The following is a 9,627-nucleotide window of genomic DNA, read 5'->3' as shown; positions in this document are numbered from 1 at the left end:
TATAGCCAAAATACAAAGGGGGATGCTATTTTCTGAGAGCAAGAGATTAATACAGCTATCAATTTTTGGCACCATCAAATCAGATAATAGCAAATGGTGGGAGAAGGGGGGTCCCAATGTATAAGTCAAACCCAATAAAAAAACAAATGTGTCTGTCATGGATAGATAAATGACAGGAAAAGAGCATTTGAATAGTAAACTTGGATTAAATCTATGCAAGATTCCACTACTTTCAGTCGTTGTAGTGTGTCCTAAACACATCAAAGCAAAGCTAGCATTAAATCATACATCTTTATTGCCTTATTTTAACATTTTTTCAATTAAAAGGGTTACATCTTTATTTTAAAATCTCATCTGCCAATTTACCATTTTCCACCAACTTGGGGAGCAGAAAACGTCTCAGGTTTCACAGTCTTTTTCTGAGGTGTTGCCTTTGTGGGAGTCTTAGCAGCAGCCATTGCCATCTTTTTAAATGCCTGCTTAGCCTTTTTGTTTGTTTGTTTGTTTTGCTTCCCTGGCAGCCTAAGAGCTTGCTTTCATTGAGCCTTTTAAACTTCTGGTTTCTGATTCCTCTTGGCCATGATATTCATAAGGAATGCACCACTGATGGCCCTCTGAAATTTGGCTTCAGGTTGGGTTCTCTTCTTTTTAATTTCTTCTGACTGGCTTTTTTGTGCTTTCTTCTGTAGAGGACAGTACAGTTTAGCTGCTGAGGATTCCTCTTGGATAAGAAAGCCAACTCATATTTTGCTTTAAGAAATTGGAAAACCTTTCCATCAGTCCTTGCATAGTGACTCCTGTATATGGGGTATATCTTGTACCCACTAAAACTGCACAGCTTGACCTTCATGGTGGTGGCTGCTCTGTAATTTCTTAATGACATATAATATTCAGCATCTTTCCCTATGCTTTCCAAATATATATATTTTTTCTGAGGAATATATTTATTTCTTTCATTCAAATTTAAAACAATTGTATTAGGGTAATACTGAAATACAATAAACTATACACATATAATTCATACATTGTCATGTTTGCAGATACCTATTTATCAGTGTAACAATGACCACAATCAAGTTTTTAACATTGATAGTTTATGCAGATGGTTCTTGGTGCCCTGTTGTATTTCTACCTCTTGTTTCCTCCTCCAAGGGGGGGGGGTACAAAATAAAACAAAAACAAAAAACAGAACAAAACAAAACAAACATAAAATCCTGACTTTGTATTGTGATACATGATACAGTAAATTGGACACCACACAAATTAATTGTCAGAACCTTAGTCTGCATAGATAGTGATCTTGGAAAAATCAGTCATCCCTCAAACTTAGTTTACTCATCTGTAAGATCAGAAGTCTTCCAATCAGGACTCATGATACTTGAAAGATAAGGACAAAGTGAATAATGAATCAAGAATACTGCCTGACACAGAGAATGCTCTTGATTTCTAGTATCCAGTGTTACCATCCATGCTTTAGTTTGGTGATGCAGAGTACATGTGGGTGACTATAAATCTATAGTTTTTTTTATTTGTTCTTTTTAGATATGCATGATGATAGAATATATTTTGGCATATTATACATACATAGAATATAACTCATTGTATCTAGGATTCTATTTTTGTGGTTCTACATAATGTAGTTATTGTGGTCATGTGCTCCAATACAAGAATAAGAAAGTTATGACAAGTTTCATAGTTCATTTCTGTCACCTCTAGCTATGACTGTATAGACTTCAGTGTTTTAAAGATTTTTTTTCCTTATTGGTGTTATTGAGGTTCAATTTTCATAAAAGAGCTAAAAAAAATAAGTAGTGACATTTATACTTTTGTGGTTATAATTACAACAATTATTTTGATTTAAACATTTCAATTACTGAAAATAAATTATATAATCAGTTAATCAACACTCCCTTAAATGCCTTCCAAGCCCCTGGCAACAAACTCTCTCTTTTCTAACTCTATGATTTACAAATATTGAATATTTAATATAAATGTAGTTATAGCACAGGTGAAATTTCATGTCTGATTTTGTCTACTTTTCTTAATATTTTTGAGATTTGTCAACATGGTGACTTGTAACAGAATTTTATTTTTATTGCAGAAGAATATTCAAACATATATGGAAGCTATAAAGAGATATAGATATATGAATATGAACATATATATGTACATGTGCTTATTCAGACAAGAATACATATAAATACATAGACACATTTGTTTTCCATTCTTAATGAAAATTTAGATTTTCATATATCTTCTAATGGAAATGGTGATGTCATTTGTATTCGTGTTCAAGTGTTTGAATATCTGTTTTCAGTTCATTTGAAAATATAGCTAGAAATAAAATTGGTAGGTCATGTGATAATTCTGTTTAAAATTTTAGTAATCATCAAATTCTTTTTTATACCTACTATACTATCTTTTATATTCTGAACAGAAGTGTGTGGCTTCTAATTGGTTCACATGGTGACCAACACTTCTATTTTTAAAATAGTGCCGGCATTCTCTTGTTCATGAAGTACTCTTTCATGGTATTTATTGTATTTCTGTTGTTCAGTTAGTTGTTGTAGTAGTTTTGTATAGGGAAGTGAACCTCTAAGGTGGTCCACCAACGAGATCCATCTTCTACCTGTTGTGTTCACAGAATCTTACTAAGTTACCCAAGGTTTCCACAAACTTGCAATACTACTGCAGACTCCTGAGTAGCTTTGATATGAGCATTTGCATATTAATAGACAAAAAGAGAAAAGCATCAATATTCCTCTAATAGAATTTCACTGAAAGAAATATCAGAAAATTTAAAGCAGGAAGACAAAAAAAATAGACTGAATATGAGTGTCTAAGATACAAAGTACATAAAAATTTACATAAAAAGTTCATAAAACTTTATGATACACAAATGGTGTAAGATACAGTGAAAATTAATGCAAATGTTGAAAAAACTAATCCATATACAGAAAATAATTTTCACATACTATTTGGAAGGCATTTAAGGGAGTGTTGATTAACTTGTTATCTATTTAGATAACATTGTTGTAATAGAAAATTTTAATTCTATTTTATTGATTTTTATAAGAGGTAAAATTTTCTGAAATAGATAATATTTTATAAGAATGACAAAGTTGCTTTTGATCAGTTTTGTCAGAAGCAGACTTTTTTCTCCATTTAATTTGCATAGATTTATTATTTGAGTGTCAGCATAAATCAGCACAAAAGGACTGAGCATGCCATCACCATTGATACCAAGCCTTTGAGGACATCTCAAGATGAGATAAGTTGCTCACACTGTGCTTATTAACAGTAAGATAATGGAGTTCAAACAATACTGGATGTCAAAGCACATAATGGGCAGCAGAAGGGCATGAATTGCTTTTTTTTTTTCTGGGGAAATTTATGGAGTAAATCTGAAGCTTTGAAAAAACATGATTGTTGTTTACATCTATGAAAGATTATTGTTATGTATCTTCTTGAAAGAACCATACAGCCTCAAAACTAGAGATCACTGAATGCCATCAGTGCAAAAAAAAAAAAAGAGCAACCCGTGTTTGTAGTTCATGAGCTGAAAGGAACAGTGGTCAGTGAGAAATAGAAGACAAGGCTGCATTTTATTTGGTCTGGCCACAGTATTAAAAAAACTGGATTGGTATAGGTGGAGATGGTGAGGATTAATAAGAAAACAATTAGCCACTGGAGGGCATTTGTGGTTTTCAATTTGAAGCAGGGCAACTAGGAGCCACAGATGGTGATGGCCTAAAGCACACCCAGCATGTGGGTGGTACAGATGGAGAGTCCCCTCATGACCTAGGCCAGGAAGACATTGGAACTGACATGAACTATCCTACACTTCTCCAAAATCTGTAGATACCAAAAGTCCCATGTGTAAGGAGCATGAGGATGTGTGTTAGAGTCATGTGGGTGATTGGGAGGTCAGTAATCCTGGGTTTGGGTACCACAAAGACAGTGACAATGTAAAGGCAAAGCAGAAATGTGTCTGCTGAGATTCCAATTTCATCTTGAGGACAGAAGGTATTTCTTATGGAAATACAAATGAAATATTTGTTCATATTTATCTGGATTCTTGGAAGAAAAATAGGAGTATTTGATTGCAGCAGGATTTTTATTAACATGCTTTAAGTCAATCTACTACCCTCTATGTAAAGCAGGATTTTATTCTTTTTTTATTTTTTTTATTGGTTGTTCACAACATTACAAGGCTTTTGACATATCATATTTCATACATTAGATTGAAGTGGGTTAGGAAATCCCAATTTTACCCCAAATGCAGATTGCAGAATCACGTCGGTTACACATCCACAATTTTACATAATGCCCTATTAGTAATTGTTGTATTCTGCTACCTTTCCTATCTTCTACTATCCCCCCTCCCCTCCCCTCCCATCTTCTCTCTCTACCCTCTCTACTGTAAATCATTTCTTCCACTTGTATTATCTTGTCTTACCCCTCCTTTCCTTTTATATGTAATTTTGTATAACCCTGAGGATCACCTTCCATTTCCATGTGATTTCCCTTCTCACTCCGTTTCCCTCCCACCTCTCATCTTTGTTTAATGTTGGTCTTCTTCTCATGCTCTTTTTCCCTAGTGTGTTCTTAGTTACTCTCCTTATATCAAAGAAGACATTTGGCATTTGTTTTTTAGGGCTTGGCTAGCTTCACTTAGCATAATCTGCTCTAATGCCATCCATTTCCCTCCAAATTCTATGATTTTGTCATTTTTTAATGCAGAGTAATACTCCATTGTGTATAGATGCCACATTTTTTTTATCCATTCGTCTATTGAAGGGAATCTAGGTTGGTTCCACAGTCTTGCTATTGTGAACTGTGCTGCTATGAACATTGATGTAGCAGTTTCCCTGTAGCATCCTCTTTTTAGGTCTTTAGGGAATAGACCGAGAAGAGAAATAGCTGGGTCAAATGGTGGTTCCATTCCCAGCTTTCCAAGAAATCTCCATACTGCTTTCCAAATTGGCTGCACCAATTTGCAATCCCACCAACAATGTACAAGTGTACAATTTTTCCCACATCCTCGCCAGCACTTGTTGTTGTTAGACTTCATAATGGCTGCCAATCTTACGGGAGTGAGATGGTATCTTAGGGTGGTTTTGATTTGCATTTCTCTGACTGCTAGAGATGGTGAGCATTTTTCCATGTACTTGTTGATTAATTGTATGTACTCCTCTGAGAAGTGTCTGTTCAGGTCCTTGGCCCATTTGTTGATTGGGTTATTTGTTATCTTATTGTCTAATTTTTTGAGTTCTTTATATACTCTGGATATTAGGGCTCTATCTGAAGTGTGAGGAGTAAAGATTTGTTCCCATGATGTAGGCTCCCTATTTACCTCTCTTATTGTTTCTTTTGCTGAGAAAAAAACTTTTTAGTTTGAGTAAGTCCCATTTGTTGATTCTAGATGTTAACTCTTGTGCTATGGGTGTCCTATTGAGGAATTTGGAGCCCGAACCTACAGCATGTAGGTCGTAGCCAACTTTCTCTTCTATCAGTTGCCATGTCTCTGATTTGATATCAAGCTCCTTGATCCATTTTGAGTTAACTTTTGTGCATGGCGAGAGAAAGGGATTCAGTTTCATTTTGTTGCATATAGATTTCCAGTTTTCCCAGCACCATTTGTTGAAGATGCTATCCTTCCTCCATTGCATGCTTTTAGCACCTTCATCAAATATAAGAAAGTTGTAATTTTGTGGGTTGGTTTCTGTGTCCTCTATTCTGTTCCATTTGTCCACCCACCTGTTTTGGTACCAGTACCATGCTGTTTTTGTTACTATTGCTCTATAGTATAGTTTGAAATCTGGTATTGGTATATTACCTGATTCACACTTCCTGCTTAGCATTGTTTTTGCTATTCTGGGTCTTTTATTCTTCCATATGAATTTCATGATTGCTTTCTCTATTTCTACAAAAAATTCCACTGGGATTTTGATTGGCATTGCATTAAACCTATAGAGAACTTTTGGTAATATCGCCATTTTGATGATGTTAGTTCTGCCTATCCATGAAAGGGTATATTTTTCCATCTTCTAAGATCTTCTATTTCTCTCTTGAGGGTTCTGTAGTTTTCATTGTATAAGTCTTTCACATCTTTTGTTAGGTTGATTCCCAAGTATTTTATTATTTTTGAGGATATTGTGAACGGAGTGGTTGTCCTCATTTCCATTTCAGAGGATTTGTCGCTGATATACAGAAATGCCTTTGATTTATGTGTGTTGATTTTATATCCTGCCACTTTGCTGAATTCATTTATTAGCTCTAATAGTTTCTTTGTAGACCCTTTTGGGTCTGCTAGGTATAGAATCATGTCTTCTGCAAATAGTGATAATTTAAGTTCTTCTTTTCCTATTTTTATGCCTTTAGTTTCTTTCGTCTCTCTAATTGCTCTGGCCAGTGTTTCGAGAACTATGTTGAACAGAAGTGGTGAGAGAGGGCATCCCTGTCTTGTTCCAGATTTTAGAGGGAATGCCTTCAATTTTTCTCCATTCAGAATGATGCTAGCCTGAGGGTTAGCATAGATTGCTTTTACAATGTTGAGGTATGCTCCTGTTATTCCTAGTTTTTCGAGAGTTTTGAACATAAAGGGATGCTGTACTTTGTAGAATGCTTTTTCCTCATCTATCTAGATGATCATATGGTTCTTATTTTTAAGTCTATTGATGTCATGAATAACATTTATTGATTTTCGTATATTGAACCAGCCTTGCATCCCAGGGATGAATCCTACTTGATCATGGTGCACAATTTTTTTGATATGTTTTTGTATCTGATTCACCAGAATTTTATTGAGGATTTTTGCATCTAGGTTCATTAGAGATATTGGTCTGTAGTTTTCTTTCTTTGAAGTGTCTTTGTCTGGTTTTGGAATCAGGGTGATGTTGGCTTCGTAGAATGAATTTGGAAGTTCTCCTTCTTTTTCTATTTCCTGAAATAGCTTGAAAAGTATTGGTATTAGTTCCTCTTTAAAGGTTTTGTAAAACTCTGCTGTATACCCATCCGGTCCTGGGCTTTTCTTAGATGGTAATGTTTTGATGGTTTTTTCTATGTCCTCAATTGATATTGGTCTGTTTAGGTTGTCTATATCCTCCTGACTCAATCTGGGCAGGTTATATGACTTAAGAAATTTATCGATGCCTTCACTATCTTCTATTTTATTGGAGTATAAGGATTCAAAATAATTTCTGATTATCTTCTGTATTTCTGAAGTGTCTGTTGTGATATTGCCTTTTTCATCCCGTATGCTAGTAATTTGAGTTCTCTCTCTTCTTCTCTTCGCTAGCATGGCTAAGGGTCTGTCAATTTTATTTATTTTTTCAAAGAACCAACCTTTAGTTTTGTCCATGTTTTCAATTGTTTCTTTTGTTTCGATTTCATTAATTTCAGCTCTGATTTTAATTATTTCTTGCCTTCTACTTCTTTTGCTGTTGTTTTGCTCTTCTTTTTTTAGTATTTTGAGATGAAGTATGAGATCATTTATTTGTTGTTTTTTTCTTTTTTTAAGGAATGAACTCCAAGCAATGAATTTTCCTCTTAGAACTGCTTTCAATATGTCCCATAAATTCTGATATGTTGTGTCTGTGTTTTCATTTAACTCTAAGAATTTTGTAATTTCCTCCTTGATGTCTTCTCAAACCCATTGATCATTCAGTAACCTATTGTTCATTCTCCAAGTGATTCATGATTTTTCCATCCTTCTGTTATCATTGATTTTCAGTTTTATTCTATTATGATCAGATAAAATGCATGGTATTATCTCTACTCCTTTATATTGTCTAAGAGTTGCCCTGTGACATAAAATATGATCTATTTTTGAGAAGTATCCATGTGTTGCTGAGAAAAAAGTGTAACTGCTTGATGTTGGGTGGTATATTCTATATATGTCAATTAAGTCTAGGTTGTTAATTGTGTTTTTGAGTTCTATAGTTTCCTTATTCAACTTTTGTTTGGAAGATCTGTCCAGTGGTGAGAGAGGTGTGTTGAAGTCTCCCATGATTATTGTATTGTGGTCTATTAGACTCTTGAACTTGAGAAGAGTTTGCTTGATGAACATAGCAGCACCATTGTTTGGGGCATATATATTTATGATTGTTATGTCTTGTTGGTGTATGGTTCTCTTGAGTAGTATGTAGTGTCCCTCTTTATCCCTTTTGATTAACTTTGGCTTGAAATATATTTTATTTAATATGACTATGGACACTCCTGCTTGTTTCCGCAGTCCATATGAGTGATATGATTTTTCCCAACCTTTCACCTTCAGTCTATGTATATCTTTTCCTATCAAATGCATCTCCTGTAGGCAGCATATTGTTGGGTCTTGTTTTGTGATCCATTCAACTAGCCTGTGTCTCTTAATTGATGAGTTTAAGCCATTAACATTTAGGGTTATTATTGAGATATGGTTTGTTCTTCCAGCCATATTTGTTTATTAATGCTACTAAACCTGATTTGTTTTCCTCTTTGATTATTTTTCCCCCTTTACTGTCCTACACCCCACTGTTGGTTTTCATTGTTGTTTTCCATTTCCTCTTCCTGTAAAGTTTTGCCAAGGATTTTTTGAAGAGATGGTTTCTAGCTGCAAATTCTATTAACTTTGGTTTATCGTGGAAGGTTTTAATTTCATCTTCCATCCTGAAACTTAACTTCGCCGGATACACAATTCTTGGTTGGAACCCATTTTCTTTCAGTGTTTGAAATATGTTATTCCAGGATCTTCTAGCTTTCAGAGTCTGTGTTGAAAGATCAGCTGTTATCCTGATTGGTTTACCCTTAAATGTAATTTGCTTCCTTTCTCTTGTAGCTTTTAAAATTCTCTCCTTATTCTGTATGTTGGGCATCTTCATTATAATGTGTCTAGGTGTGGATCTCTTATGGTTTTGCACATTCGGCGTCCTGTAGGCTTCTAGGATTTGGGATTCTGTCTCATTCTTCAAGTCTGGGAAGTTTTCTCGTATTATTTCATTGAATAGATTTTTAATTTTTTTGGTTTGGACCTCTATGCCTTCCTGTATCCCAATGACTCTTAAGTTTGGTCTTTTTATGTTATCCCATATTTCTTGGATGTTCTGCTCATGGTTTCTTAACAATCTTGCTGAGCTGTCTATGTTCTTTTCAAGTTGAAATACTTTGTTTTCATTGTCTGATGTTCTATCTTCTAAGTGTTCTCCTTTTCTGGTAGTATTCTCAATTGAGTTTTTAAGTTGGTTTATTGTTTCCTGCATTTCTAGGATTTCTATTTGTTTGTTTTTTATTACCTCTATCTCCCTGTGTAATTGATCTTTTGCTTCTTGGATTTGTTTATGTAATTCATTGTCAAAGTGATCTTTCATTGTCTGATTTTGCTATCTCATGTCTTCCTTGAGACTCCAGATCATCTGAAGCATGTAAATCTTGAATTCTTTATCTGACATTCCATCTGTTGTAGCTATTACCTCTTCTAGAGTTGAGTTGACCTGCATTGCTTGTGGTCCTTTCGTTCCTTGTCTTTTCATACTGCTCGCATTTCTTTCTGCTTGGTAAAACTGTTTGTTTTTGAAATTTTCCCTCTATTTATTTATATTGCTCTTGTATAGTTGAAAAATCTCCCTTGCAGGGCAGGTAGTAGCTGTG

At 34.6% G+C, this 9,627-nt stretch overlaps 1 pseudogene; it reads right to left on the bottom strand.

Annotated features, from left to right (window-relative positions):
- Positions 1 to 361: 361 nt before the first annotated feature.
- LOC144369547 (large ribosomal subunit protein eL24 pseudogene) lies at positions 362 to 899 on the bottom strand (annotated as a pseudogene).
- Positions 900 to 9,627: the final 8,728 nt, after the last annotated feature.

This window comes from Ictidomys tridecemlineatus, chromosome 12 (genome assembly GCF_052094955.1).
Source record: "Ictidomys tridecemlineatus isolate mIctTri1 chromosome 12, mIctTri1.hap1, whole genome shotgun sequence".
NCBI classification, from domain to species: Eukaryota; Metazoa; Chordata; class Mammalia; order Rodentia; family Sciuridae; genus Ictidomys; species Ictidomys tridecemlineatus.
Note: the sequence above shows the minus strand (reverse complement) of the source record. Positions and strands in the feature narration are given on the sequence as shown.